Source organism: Pogona vitticeps, chromosome 1, assembly GCF_051106095.1.
Source record: "Pogona vitticeps strain Pit_001003342236 chromosome 1, PviZW2.1, whole genome shotgun sequence".
NCBI classification, from domain to species: Eukaryota; Metazoa; Chordata; class Lepidosauria; order Squamata; family Agamidae; genus Pogona; species Pogona vitticeps.
The window spans coordinates 333,308,376-333,323,830 of NC_135783.1; the positions used below are offsets into that span (position 1 = coordinate 333,308,376).

The 15,455-nt window shown below is 42.2% G+C and overlaps 1 long non-coding RNA gene across 1 annotated transcript in view; it reads right to left on the reverse strand.

Annotated features, from left to right (window-relative positions):
* Window positions 1-14,136, reverse strand: part of LOC144586084 (uncharacterized) — a 31,923-nt gene extending 17,787 nt beyond the window's left edge. Inside the window, exon 1 of the long non-coding RNA XR_013540808.1 lies at window positions 9,504-14,136. This is a non-coding gene — a long non-coding RNA (uncharacterized LOC144586084). The remainder of the gene's footprint in view (window positions 1-9,503) is intronic.
* Window positions 14,137-15,455: the final 1,319 nt, after the last annotated feature.

Consider the following 15,455-nt stretch of genomic DNA (forward strand, 5'->3'; position numbering starts at 1 on the left):
GAGTGTCAGTTTCCCTTGTCCGAGTACCCCTTGTTTCTAAGCAGTGCCTTTTTTTAAAAAAAATTGTTTCAACTCAGTACTGAAACACAATATTGCTAGTACATGTGGGAGAACGAAATTTTAAAAAGAGAGAGAGAGAAGTGAAAATTGCCAAGTAGCCCTTTTTTGACACCTTAAGCCAGCTTCTGCTTTTGGACCTCCAGGCAACCTGAGCTCTCTGCCTCCACCCTGCTGACTCCTGAAAACTGTTGTGTGGATGGATACAGCAATCTCACCATGGAAACCTGATATGATAAATTGCAAATCATAGCAGATCAAAATGTATTTTCCATTGTGTAATCAGTGTTCAGGATCAGTGAAAAGAAAGGAGATTTTGACTAAACATTAGGAAAAACTTCCTAGCAGTGAGAGCCATTTGACAATGGAATTGACTGCCTTGGAGGGTGGGGGGCTCTACTTCACTGGAGATTTTTAAGCAGAGACTGGATGGCCATCTATCAGGAATACTCAAGCTGTTGGTTTTGTGTATTGGAAGACTTGATAATCCTTGGAGTCCCTTCCAGCTCCAAATTTTCTGATTCTCTGATTCCTGTTTTAAGAAAACTATACACACCATGGGTTCCTAACTTTGGAAAGTGGGTATAGAGCAATGGTGGGTCACATCCTTTTCCTGCTCGTCCCTGATTCAATCCCCATTATCTCCAAATAGGGTGTGAGAAGAATCCTGCCTGAAGCCCTAGAGAGATTTGACAATACTAAACTTAATGGACCAATGGTCTGACTCAGGACACGGTTACACAATTGAAATAAATCAGAGGCTGGATCAGGGTTTTATAAATCAAGTTAACATCATGTAGTTTTTGTTCTGGGGTGTGTGTGTCCACATGGTCACCCACAGCCATAGTGACGGCAGCATTAAGGGCTATATTTGTTTTATGAGCTCAAGCAGAAAGAAAGGTAAGTCAACTGGGAAGAAGTAAACTTCCTCCCTTGCCTATAAAGAGAACTTCTCTTTGTTGCTGTAAATAAATACACCACTCGCCTCACTCTCTGCAGTGGTCTTACCATCACCCGCTCAACAGGTTACTCCAATTGTAAACCTTTATTTAACTCAAACTCTGAAAATAAGCTTGGCCAACAGAGCCTTGCCAAACTCTGCATTGCCAGGATTCCAACTTCCCACAAGTGTTTGTCCTTAGAATCTTCAGAGTTGTCCTTAAGATGGAGGAAAGAAGACTCTGTCCTCCACCAACTTGACTACCCCATGCAAGTAGACAAGACAAGGAGTGCCACAACAATAATATGTGGAGACAGTTTATTTATTTATTTATTTATTTTATTTCTATCCCGCCTATCTGGACATATTAGCCCACTCTAGGCGGCTTACAATAAAAGAAACAATATAATTTTAAAACATTGCACCTAGACTAAGATAGAAATCAAAGAAAGATATAAGAAAGGAAAAATCGTCAGGAGTTTTCTGTTGGGAAAGCCTGCCTATACATCAATGTTTTTAGTTGTTTCTTAAAAATGTCCAGCGAGGGAGCCGCGCGAATCTCAGGAGGTAAGTTGTTCCAGAGACGAGGAGCCACCGCCGAGAAGGCCCGATTTCTGGTCTTCTCCTTCCGGGCCTCTCTCGGCGTTAGGCTCCTCAGCCTCACCTCCTGGCTCACACGAGTGACACGGGTAGATCTTGGTGGGAGAAGGCGTTCCACCAAGTATCGAGGTCCTAAACCGTTTAGGGCTTTATAGGTAAGCATCAACACTTTGAAGTCGATGCGGAATCGGATGGGCAGCCAATGCAGTGCGGCCAGAGTGGGCGAGATATGTTGGAATCTTCTCACTCCACTAAGTAATCTGGCCGCAGCATTCTGCACCACCTGTAGTTTCCGCAGCAACCTCAAAGGTAGCCCCACGTAGAGCACATTACAGTGGTCTAATCTTGAGATTACGAGCGCATGCACCAAGGTAGTAAGCGCCCCCACATCAAGGTAGGGTCGCAGCTGGGCTATCCGCCTAAGATGGAAAAAAGCGGTACGGACCACAGACGCCACCTGAGATTCCATAGTGAGCGCCGGGTCCAGATGGATCCCCAAGCTGCGGACCCCATCCCTGGCGGGCAGAGTCACACCCCCAAAAGTGAGGGAGTTTCCCAAGTCCCCAACTGTGGGAGCGCCCACCCTCAGTACCTCCGTCTTGTCCGGGTTCAGCCTCAGCCCGTTCTCCTGCATCCATTCCCGTACAGTCTCCAGGCAACGCTGAAGGGACAGAACGGCATCTCCTGCAGTTGGAAAAAAGGAGATGTAGAGCTGCCTGTCATCCGCATATTGATGGCACATCGCTCCACACCCCCTGATGACCCGCCCCAGCGGCCTCATATAGATGTTAAACAGCATTGGGGAGATGATCGACCCCTGTGGGACCCCACAATTGAGGCTCCACGGGGTCGAGACATTCTCCCCAAGCTGTACTCTCTGGGGGCGGTCCTCCAAGAAGGAACGCAGCCAGGCGAAAGCCTGGTCACCTATTCCCAACTCGGTGAGCCTCCCCAGGAGGATACCGTGGTCAATGGTATCAAAGGCCGCTGAGATATCGAGGAGGACCAGCAGAGACATTTTGCCCCTGTCGGCCTCCCTCAATAGGTCATCACACAGGGCGACCAATGCCGTTTCTGTTCCGTGGCGCGGCCTGAAGCCCGACTGGAATGGATCCAGGGCATCTGTTTCATCCAGGAACGCCTGAAGCTGATCAGCCACCACCCTCTCGACTACCTTGCTTAAGAAAGAAACATTGGCGACGGGCCTATAATTGCCAATTTCGTCCGCCGCCAAACTAGTTACTTGTTTTTGAAGGTAGGAGGCTTGGGCAGCAGCACCTGCAAAGCTTGGAGACCCTGGATGTGCACTTCTGGTCTTGTAGGTGCCCACCGCTTCATCCTAGTCAAAGGTGAAGTGGACTAGTTTGCCCTTGGCTAGATGTGGTTTGGTGTAAACAAATATGCAGCTCTGGATGGCTGGTCTCCAGGCTGTCTCAAACAGCCCCAGGCCCATTCCTGGGGCTGACATTGACTTTGTCCTTGTGGCACTTTGCCTGGTCTTGACATACCTGGGCTGTGTCCTCAGGGGGAAAGAACATGTCCACTCATTCATCACTCTAGGGATTGCATCTGCAGACTTCCTTGGTGGGGGGTCTCACGTGGCACCACCTCTTCTGATTAGCACACAGTTGATGGTATCTGCCTACAGGTCCTTCTTGTCCTACTTAAGGGGTCCTTATGTAGCACCCCTGCTATCACCACACCCAATTCAACCAAGGTGCTCCCTGCAGCTGTGTTGCCTACTGCCCAATCAATTGGCAAGCTGTGAGTTGTCCATGTCACAGGTGTCTAATGTGGGGCACCCACATGCAGAGGAACCAGCCTGACAGATCAGGCCCTCACTAGTCCCACACAGACATTCACACAAGCCAAAACAATTCAAAATAAGAAAATAAATTGGATTCACTATTGAGTTAAAATAAATAACCCCCTCATGGCTGTTTAAAATAATTTGTTTTTCAGCCAAAAAAAAGTGTGCTTAGCTGTGTGTTGTGTACTTGGGGGGGGGGGTTGATCAATTATAAGCATGCTAAATCCAACCAAAAAAAGGTGTATTACGGTGTGTAACTGCACGCTTAATATATGTCCAATGTTCCTAGGGGAAGGATCCACAGCTCAGAGATAGAACATGATCTCTAGCATAGACTTGCCAAGTCAGCAGCATTCATGTTCAGAGTGCAAACCTGAGATTGTAGTCAGGTTCTTGTGATACCATGGAGTGGGCTCTTGTAATGTCATAGAGGTGGAGCAGGAAAGGATTGAGAAGGGGATGGAGCTGTTTAAAAGATCTCAGATTCTAGAAAATCTCAGATTCTGGAAAAATATGTCTCACTTAAGACCCTGCTTTATAAACTACACCCTGCTTCATCATTGTAGTAGATATTTGGATGGATGACATTAATTAATACAATATAGGGCTTCTGTTTCATTTGTCATATGTTATCATTCACAATTATTTTTCTTCCCCATGTTTTGCCAACCTAACCATTTATTCTGCAAGTTAATCAGTCTGGCCCTTGGCCCTATTCGCAATTTCTCAATGTCTTTATGATCCAGATGTTTAAGGAATTATTCCCTTACAAACCACCAAAGGGCCCATGAAGGAGGTCATGAGAAGTGCTGACAGCTCAAAGTCCTTTCCAAAATTAATCAAGAGTTGGTGTGAGTACATCTGCCCTCTGAATCACATTGTTCATTCCAAGACTTGGTATCTCCATCTCTTGCAACGAAAATAAAGCGAAAGATCATACCAGTATCTGTGATTGCGTGATGCATTATTGAAGTAAAAGCTATCTGTTCCAAGCCAAATATTATATTCTGAATTATTTTTTCATGTTAAAAGTGGAGCGTTTTCTCCCAATATCCTGTGCATCTGTTTTGTTCTCATATTAAATGCATACATTTCTTCCATCTGGATATTGGACATACAGATCCATGTCCTGCTGGCAAACATTCTGGGAAATTTTAAAGCAGCTCTAGGAGCCTCCTTATGTGAGAATACATATTCCTTTCTCATTCCATACAATGAAAGTATGAATGTTTTTCCTGCCAGAGAGGGGGAAAACGAAATAAAGATAGGATGCTCATGTAAAATAGGTGACATTAATTGTTTTTGTCAAGACTTCTTGGAAGAGAGCAGTTGTGTTAGAAAATAGCATAAAATATTCAACAGTACAACTTGATATTTGGTCAGACCATAAGCCAAGAGAACTCAGTCATAATAATTGTTGCACTCTTGACAGACCTCTTTACAGCCTAACATTTTTCCCTCTGGCTTTTCGTAACCAGTTCCCTACTATTAGAATTCTGCACATAGCTGAGCATGAGATAAAATTAAGTGCTAATCTGTAGTTGTGCTGAGACTTGTGTTAAATTTGTACAGCATGCTTAGCTCTCAATTACTATTAACCATATTTTGAATATTTAGCTGGCCTCTTCCACTGGGGATAAAGCTGAACTATGATTTTTGCAGAGTTTTGGGGGTCCTGATGGTTAACCATCTCTTTCTCCTGTGTTTGGACTGTTACTCTGTTCAGCTAGCCAGAGCAGCAGAGAAATAGTTGTTCAGAGTGAATTTGGGCTGAGACACAGAATGGGAAAGACAGTTGGGCATTTAGGTGAGGTTTTATTTCTTTCTGTCATTGTTCATTTTTATTCTTCCATGTTAACCCTTTTATATTATGCTCTACAAAGGACTGAAATCTTGTGCTTTGAAAGTGGCAGCCAGATCTCCTGTTAGAGTGAACATAAAGTCACTGGAGAAAGTGAGGGGAGGGGGGGGATAATTCTATACATAACAACTTTGTAAAGATTAAAAAATTATCTTGCTGCCATTGGGGAATGATGGGCATTGTGATGAAGCAGTTGAAATGCTAATTTTGCCTCTTAAGTTTGGAGAGAGATTGAACCTGTTCTAAAGAAAAATACAGAATGAAATAGATTTTAAACAATGCAGTATACATACATCCACTTCTTTTTTGCCCTATTGCCAGAAGAATCTGCAAAATTACTTGTATGTGTAATTAGTTACATTTATAGTTCCAGGTCCCCAATAGTAATTCATTATTATTAAAACTACATTTAAAAGTAAGCATTACAGGTGAAAACAAAATAAAAAGTAAAAGTTTTTTAAAAAGGTAAAATGGCACCTTAAAGACTAACTTTTATATTTTTAATGTGAGCTTTCGTAGACAAGTCCACTTCATCAGACTAACACGGCTACACCTTCTACAACTGCATTTAAAAGTAATTGTTTCATTTTCAGTGTCTTACAGGTAACTAAAATGGTTCCTTTAATTTGTTTAAAAGTAACCAAAAGTCAACATGTCAACACTCACACTGAAGCATGAGGACACAGCATTGCACATACCAGCACTTCAGCTGCGTGGTATCCCTCTCCCATCATTTAGTGATGCTACTTCATAGTTACACCTCAAGAGGACTTGTTATTACTTGTTAAGTTACTAACATAATGTAATTTCATGATTGTGAGGCAGAAGTAGAAACAGGAGGTGTGCCATCAACTACTCCACAAATACCTGACATAACTGCACCTGAAATGAAGGAGTTAATGAACAGAATGGTGGGGAATTTGCATTTGAATACAGAAGTAGAAAACCCAGGGAAACAAACCATCAGAGGAGAAAGTCGTTTTGGCAGGAAAGGAGGAGGACAACAAAGGGGGGGGGCAGCTGCTGCTATGGAAGGATGCTGGGTAGTAGTAGTCCTGTAGGGATTCTTCAGTCTCGGTAGACTATTATAACATGTCTTGAAACAGCATCTAGTGTGGCTGAGAAGGCCAATTGGAGAGTGACAATCCCTTCCACACTGAACAAGTGTCTCTTCAAATTGGGAGAGGCCATGCTGCTCCACCTGCCTCCAGGCTAAACACTCAGATATCAAAGTTTCCCATCTGTTGAGGTCCATTCCTAAGGCCTTCAGATCCCACTTGTATCACAGTTGTGGTCTCCCTCTGGGGCGCTTTCCCTGCACTAATTCTCCATACAGGAGATCTTTTGGAATCCAGCCATCAGCCATTCTCACAACATGCCCAAGCCAACTTATACATCACTGTTTCAGTAATGTATACACGCTAAAAATTCCACCTCGTTTTAGGACTACTCTATTTGGAACTTTGTCTTGCCAGGTGATACCAAAAATGCATCGGAGACAATGCATATGGAACGTGTTCAACCTCCTCTCCTGCCGTGCACAAAGGGTCCAGGACTCACTGCAGTACAGGAGTGTACTCAGGACACAGGCTCTATAGACCTGGCTCTTGGTAGCTGCTTTGCCAATGCGTCTATCCAGCTTGACATCTAAAGAGTGTCAGGGATTGTTGAGACAAAATCATGAACAGCCTCCAATTTAAATAGACACTTGTTCAGCAGGCTGAGGCAAAGAGGCAGTCCTGAAACCAGCAAAATCAGGGAGCTAGGCAGGGGACAGATTGTATTTGTCTTCAGTGTGGAAGGGGTTGTCACTCTCGAATTGGCCTTCTCAGCCACACTAGGTGCTATTCCAAGACCTCTACTTTACTTTACTTTAATTAGATTTATACCCCGCCCCTCTAGACCAGGTCTACTCGAGGCGGATTACATACATAAAACATAACAAACAACATCTTAAAGCATTAAAATATCAAAATTTTAACAATTATAAAAAAGCCTTGCCAAGATGGAAAGAGTAAAGAAAAAGTGAAAGACAGTCTGTTTAACTGGAGGGAAAGCCTGCCTAAAAAACCATGTTTTCAAATGGTTTTTAAAAACATTCAGAGCATGTTACTATAGTCTCTCGAGACTGAAGGATGCCTACTGGTTTGGTACTGCGGAGAAACTGCTGAGTGAGAGTCTCATAAGAAGAAAGAGAATTGTTTTCCCAAGAAACCAGTAACTGGGAGAACTGAAGATGCCTGAATTTCCTTGGGAACAGCCTGGGAAGACCCAGTTACCTCCCAGAATCCAGAGAGACCCAGACAAAAGAGTATGGGAGCCCAACGTGGAATGGATTTTCCACAAATGATTTCATTTTGAAATTTGAATGTGTCCTCTTCCTTTCTTATGGAGGACTTGTTAATGCCAGTTGTTAGTTCAATACAAGAGAATGTTTCAGGTTTGGATGAGGTTAAGAACTGGACTTTTAACATCAGGACAGACAAATTTAAGTTCAACTATGTTAAAAACTGAAAGAAATATTGTGTTTGTTAATATGAATAAATCTGTTGATATGAAATATGAGTCCCTGACTACTGATGTAAGAAAGAAGGAGACGTCCCATGAGGGAGTGGGCTTACAGGAACCTCACAATGATGCCTTCATTTCAGCGGAGGTCTTTTGTTCTCTTGAATCAAAATCCCAACCTGACACTGCCTGCTCTCATTCGGATGACACACCAACCACATTAACAGACTGCTTACCCAAGCGTTCTTTTTCTGAAAACTATCCACCAGACTAAAACACAATATGGACACTTATAGGCAAAGATATTTATACCAGTGGATATAAATATCCATTGGAATAAATATCAGTGGATATCAGCTGGCGGCCCAGGAGTAGGGAGCTATGTAGTGGCCTGTCAGCATAATTTGCAGCTCACTGAATTCGCCAACAACTCTGGGTCCATCAGTCATTTTGCTGTGACTTCTGCTCCACCAGCCACAATGAGCTCCAGTCACCTGTGGTTTCTATCACATAATTTTGTTTTGGCTTATTTCCCACCAGCCCATATGTTGTAGTGGCAATGGCAGTGGTGAGAAGGCAAGGAATAGCTATTTATATAGCTATTCTGGTTTTCTGCTTTTATTTATTTAAACATTACCATCCTCCTATCAAAAGCTGAATAGGGCAACATAATGGAGCCCTGAGAAATGCCCGAAAAACACCAACACCAATTTTATCCTTCAGACATACAAATCCTTCAAAGCTCCACACCTCGCCAGTCAGACTTGCAAATGAAGCCTATGTTCACCACATGAAAGCCAATCAAAAAACAAAAAGATGCATACAGTATTTGCAACATGCAGGATGAGAAAATCTTGTGCTGGATCAAACAGACTTCTTTTACTTCTTAACAAGAGCTCTGTTTCTAATGACAGGCTAACAGCCATCTGGTTTGAGCCCAGCCTAGCAGCCTGGCTCATTTCAGTTCATCAAACAGCATCATGTGCCCTTGCCTACATATTCGTTTTTCATGTGTTACAACCCCTCCTCAATCCCCTAACCTTCTGTGTGGCTCCAAAGTTCTGACATACCAGAGCTACAGTTTATGGCACTTATAAATGACGTCTTGAACATTTGTGACTTTGATATACAGCACATTGGCTAACATTACAAGTTTTCAGAAGCCAAACGGTTTGTAAATATGATTGCTAATGTCACTTTGGCAGCACTCTCAGGAAGTGTACAAATAGGGATTCCAAAGCTAGCATAGACATATGCCAGGAAATATTTGAGCAGCTGTAAGTTGATGGGGCATATGGGGGAATTTGATTCTGGCTCTTTTTATTAAGGTTAACTCAGAGTTTGCAAAGTCACCCCTCCCCCCACTAATGCACACTGTATCCTGAGTGAGCAGGTGTTTTTACAGCTAAATTCTTTAACAGGTCCAATGACCTGCAAGCAAATAAAATTAACTGATACATTTAGAGCACTATTCTATACATCTTGACATGGAACATGGTCCAATTGCCACCCAGAAATAAGCATAGGATTGCTCAGGACTCCCCATAAATATGAGAGTGCCCCAGACTTTTGAAACCCTTCTGTAAATGAGCCCAAGGTTTCTGATATTAACACAGGATTGAAGCAATAGTATCTAAGAGGTACATTGATATATATTTTTGGAGGTACTATATAAAGGTACCAAATAAAGATAAGTATGTTTAGACTTTTCCAAATAATTGTTTTACCTCAGGACAAGCAATCTCCAAAGGTCCAAGGAACATACTTGACCCCTTGCTGGACCTGGAATGAGTCACACCTACACCTGTGAATCTTCTACAAAATGGGTGATTTTTTTAAACTGAAAAAGCCGCTTGTGCCCTCAAGTGCCCCAAATAGATATCTTGTTAAAAAAATTTTGTGGGGATAGGGAACCCCAAGAGTTCTAGGAGCCAAATCAAAATCTGGCTCTTTAGGCAGGCCTTCCCTCCTGTCAATACCTAATTTATTTGCTATTTTCAATTGTATTAATGTTGTTGCCCTCCTCTGAATGGTGGAAAGAATGAAGTCAGTGACAACTTTTAACAGAGGTATGGGGCACCCTTGAATTTTTGAGTGGGGTGCCCCCTCCTCCAAGTCTATAAGCCACCCACAGGTGGATCCAGAGCACTCTTTTTATGTGAGATAAACACAGGCAATAATATCAGACCAGCATTTTCCTCAATCCTCACACGATCAAAATGCCTTTTTTGTGTTTCCAAAACACTTTTTGAGCTACAACTCCCAAAATCTGGCTGAGGTATTCTGGGAACTGTAGCTCAAACAATTTCAGCCTAGCGCAAGATGTCTCTACTCCCAACACACAAAAACACAAACATTTAGTCGGATGCCTTTTGTTAGGGGCTAGGAAGGAACTAAGCTGCTGGAATCCATCTTAGTGCTGGCTAGGGAATTCTGGGAAATGTATCCCCTCAAAAATAACTTTTCTACTGTCTGGATTAAAGTCAATATACTTTATAACAATAGCAGTAGTTTATTTGACATAGTTAATCAAATTTGTAGCACTTACAAGCCTTCTGTGGAAAGTACACCATCAAGAAGGTGGAAAGCTGCATTTCAAAGAGAAAGCTCTCAATATATATTCATACTGAAAACTTTCAGCTATGTGTTTCATTATAGTGGTGCCTTGTAGCTTTTCAGGAGTTTACAGCTTGCCCATAATTATTCACCCCAGGGTACCATTTGGCACCAAATTGATACTTTCCAATTCTCTGCTCTTCTTAATGAAGAGTTATTCACTCTGGGCCCTGTTCAACCCTCCTCGTTATCAATATATTTGCAGTGTTTATCTGAGGAGGTTTGTGAAAGATTATGTACAGGGTTGGATGAAATGATGTCCGTGATGTATTCCTGAATTTAGAAATTGCATTGCCATAAAACATGGAGATTTCATTACACCAGACTCCCTCCTGGCCTAAGTGTCTGATGGGCAAATGGCTTTGATTTATGCGCAAACCGAAATATTTTATGCCACACCAGCTCAGCATACAAGAAGGTTTGTGTATGACTATTCACTACACAGAAACCCAAAGCTCAATGCAGATGCATAAAACATTTTCCATATACAGCCCCTCCTTTCCCAAAGCACCCTCCATTCAGGCACTATTTCACAGCCAAATTCCATGCCTATGGACACAGAAGTGAGAGCAATGTGACTGCTTTTAAGTGTGTATGGGATAGCAAAAATTACCTCAGAAATCAAAATAGTACATTTAAAAAACCAGTTTGTATATAAATACTTATTTGTTACTATTGACAGTGGATTGAATTCTTTATCTTTCTTGGCTTCCGAGCCAGCAGAGCCTTCACACTGCAAAATATGGGATAAAGCAATATTTTATTACCCCTCCCTTCCCCCACCATACACTAATATCTCTCCCATCATTGCTATGCCAGAGGAATCGTGCTGCTGGTGATATTGAGAACTTTGGAGGATGATAGCAAGGAGCATTCTAAGTAAAACTCCCCTCGTGGCACACTTTCACCCTGTGGTGAGCAACCTCTACAGATCAGGGGGTATATCAGTACTGTATATCACTAAAAGATTCTTGCTTGTAATTACAAACCAACCCTGCAAAGTAGGAATGCCAAAACACCCACAAGCACACAAAATTCTGAGTGCCAGGCATCTTCTTCAGTACCAATAACCCCTTGTTCTTCCAGATGGACCACACAAGTGGATTTTTTTTAATAGAGTAAGACACACAGAAAATAATAAAGCTAGCTACCTACATCTGTATTTACAAGCCATAAAGCTGTAATATAGTTCTTGTACATGTGCAGAATTCAATAGAGGAGCAGGCAAAGATTACATTCTCCTGAGAGACGACGCTAAGCAAGCAGTGGCTAGGCAAATGCTACCTTGGCAAAAGCTTTAGTTCACCTCCTCCTTATATCCCATCAACCTCTCTCTAGTTTCAGTCCTTTTCCACCAATCATGTTGTTCTCTTCCCTGAACCTTCTAGTACGTACCTTTTTGCAAAAGTAACTTGTTTCATGCATCTCCCTAGATCCATCCCGCCACCTTCAGACAAGCCAGATCTTAGCAATTAAGGTACTGTACCATGGGAAGAAGCTTTCTCTGGCCTTGAGACTTTCAGATACAATATTGACAGCTAGACAACTCTCTTAATTAGAAGCTTCTCCCATCTGATCAAGTCAACTGCCAGGCACACAGAGTCTTCCAATCATGACATGGGCCCTTTTCTTTAAAAAAAATTTCACAAAAAATTAAACTGGGAGATATGAGGATGCTGGGGGCGTGTCATCTGGTGTGCTGCTACATGCATTTCAACACATTTCCTCCTAATAGCTTGATTGACTTGTGGGTTTTCCTTATTTTATTTAAGGTAACTAAAATGTGTTTGTGCATGTACATCAGCTACGTGTATTTAACCCATACACATTTTCAAATGTTTGGGTTATTTTCTGTGCACGTTATTTATCCATAAATATCCTGTAAACCTTTCAAGCAGACAAATTCTCAGGGTAAGGTGTATGTTTCTTACAAGGAGCCTCAGAATATGTGTAAAGGCTGTTCATAGTTGGCACTGTCAAACACAAAGGACTTATCTTCCATCTGTGGAATAAAATAACAACATCACAAAAATAAATTTTCTTCCCATTGGCCAGAGCAAAGTTGGGCAACATGTGAGGAAGGCTATGTGTAACCCCAGGGATCCCAAATATCTCAATAAATCTTTTGCGTTTTTCAGCTGGAGTACTTTTTGTAGCTGACAATAAACCCTTTTTCAATGAGCCAGGAGTCCAAAAAAAAACAAAACAAAACAAAACAAAAAAAACAAAACCAGAAATGGCATACTGTCACTGTCCAGGTGCGGGCAAAGGATGAGGAAAACTGGAATTCTCTGTGAGCTCAGAAAATATGTGACATGTCATATGTGATTTCCAGAATAACTCAAAATTTGGAAACAAATAAATATCCCAGCTCTCAATTAATGCTATTGAAAACAACCATCACCACCACCAAACACCTTCATGTGAATGAGGATTAAATTATTTAGTCTGAGATTCTGTACATTTACCAAGAGTTCATTCACACTCTTGGTTCTTTCTGTGGAAATAATTTCTGAGCAGAAATTGCAGGTGGCCATTGCAGCTGACTAGATAGCTCAGGAAACCAGAGATCAGAAAGCCAGAGGTTGGGTGTTTGATTCCCCATTGTGCATCCCAGGTAAACAGCTACCTATGTAGCCTTGGGCAAGCTGCAGTGTCCCATGCAATCACCAGAAGAAAGGAAAGATAAACCACTTCTGAGCACTCTATGCCTGGGAAACTCTGAAAACCCATAATTATGATAGCACATAATTAGGAAGGCAATGTGGCAGAGTGCATAGAGTGATGGACTGGGATCCAGGAGATCTGGGTTTAAATCAGCCATAGAAGCTCACTGGAAGAGCCTCTTGGTGCAGCGGTTAAACTGCTGTACTGCAGCCAAAACTCACAACCCAGGGCTCAATCCAAGATAACTGGCTCAAGGTTCACTCAGCCTTCCATCCTTCCGAGGTCAATAAAATGAATACTCAGCTCACTGGGGTGGGGGGCAATGTGTATCCTGCATAATTAACTTGTAAACCACCCAGAGAGTGCTTTAAGCACTATGGAGCAGTATATAAGCAGCATGCTTTGATTTGATTTGCTTTGGAAGGTGGCACTGGTACATCATAATAATTCTGCCTTTCTCTGAGAAGGAACTGTGGGAAATTGAACTTCCAGCCTCCACAACCAGACACCTAGCTTGTCAGTGGTACCATGTTTCCCCAAAAATAAGACAGGGTCTTATATTTATTTTTGCTCCAAAAAACCGCATTAGGGCTTATCTTCAGGGGATGTTATATTTTACAGTCATGTCATCTTTTGGTTGCTGTACAATGCTGCACAATGGTGGAGGGCGGGGTTTCACTTAACTAGGGCTTATTGGGCGGGTAGGGCTTATGAGCATCCTGAAAAATCATACTAGGGCTTATTTTCCTGTTAGGTCTTATTTTAGGGTAAACAGGGTAATACTACTTCTTAAATATCTTAATATCTTAAATATCATGGCCTCGTGGCGCAGTGGTTAAAACGTTGTACTGCAGCTAAAACTATGCTCACGACCTGGGGTTCAAATCCCAGGTAGCCGGCTCAAGGTTGACTCAGCCTTCCATCCTTCCGAGGTCGGTAAAATGAGTACCCAGCTTGCTGGGGGGGCAATGTGTAGCCTGTATAATTAAAATTGTAAACCGCCCGGAGAGTGCTTGTAGCGCTACGGGGCGGTATATAAGTCCAATAAATAAATAAATAAATAAATAAATAAATAAATAAATATCTGACATATCTTGAAGAACTCTATTAAGGTGACATAAATCAATGTCAATTGATGGTGCATAACAAGAAATCTTAATCAAACATTTGCCCAGTGAGATCTTTGCTCATTGCTTTTGCAAGGAAAGGAGCCTTCAATATAAACTGCTCTAGGCCATCCCAGCAAAAACAAACTCCTCAGCAAAAACATTTTAATAGAATGATCTAAAAACAGATTGAACATGTAAAAGCATTTTTTAAAAAACACACAGGGAATCTAGCTATATTAAAATAAAATATTAAAAGCCTGCCTGAGAAAAATTGTTTTCAATTACTGTACACTGGTGCCTCGCTTAACGAGCACCCCGGTTAATGATGAAATCGCATAGCGATTAGGTTTTTGCGATTGCAAAAGCGAACACATTGCGATGTTTTAAATGGGAAAAATCGCTTTGCGATGATCGGTAAGCTGTTTCGCTTACCGATTTTTGCATAGCGATGTTTTCCCAACAGCTGATCGGTGGTTCCAAAATGGCCGCCGGGTAAAAAACATGGCCGCCCGCTGTGTTTTGGGACGGATTCCTCGCATACTGGGCAGCGAAAATGGCCACCGTATGAAGGATTTTCGCTTAAAGGTGAGTTTTTTGCCCACAGGAACACATTGAAGGGGTTTCAATGCATTCCTATGGGCTTTTAAAAATCGCTTAGCGATGTTTTCGGTTAGTGGCGATTTTTGCTGCACCGATTAACATTGCTAAGCGAGGCACCACTGTATGTCTTAAAGGAGAGGGAAGAAGGGACTAACACAATCTCATGAAAGAGAACATTCCATAACCTGGGTGCAGCCACTGATAAGGCCCTTTTGGATCCCTGTCATATGTACGTATAAAGGTGATGGGACCCAGAGGAACTCCTTCCTGGAAGATCTTAAGATCCAAGAATGGTTATGTGGGAGGATATTGTCCATCAGATAGTGTGGACCTAAGCAGGATAATGCTTTATGGGTCATAACAAGCACTTTGAACTGACTGGTAACCAGTGAAACTGCTGTAGCAGGAGAGTTACATGCTTCCTGCAATTACTCCTAGTCAACAGTCTGGCTGCAGCATTTTGGACCAAATAGGGTTTTCAGAGGCAGCCTCATGTAGAATGTATTGCAGTAATCCGAATGCGATGGAACTGAAGCATGTGCCACTGTAGCCAAATTGGATATTTCAGGGAACTGGCTTTAACTCTACAGATACATTCCTGGCCACAGCTGAGAGCTGGGCTTCCAGGCTCAAAGATGAATCAAGAACTCCCAAACTGCAAACCTGGTTTTTCAGAGAAAGTATAAC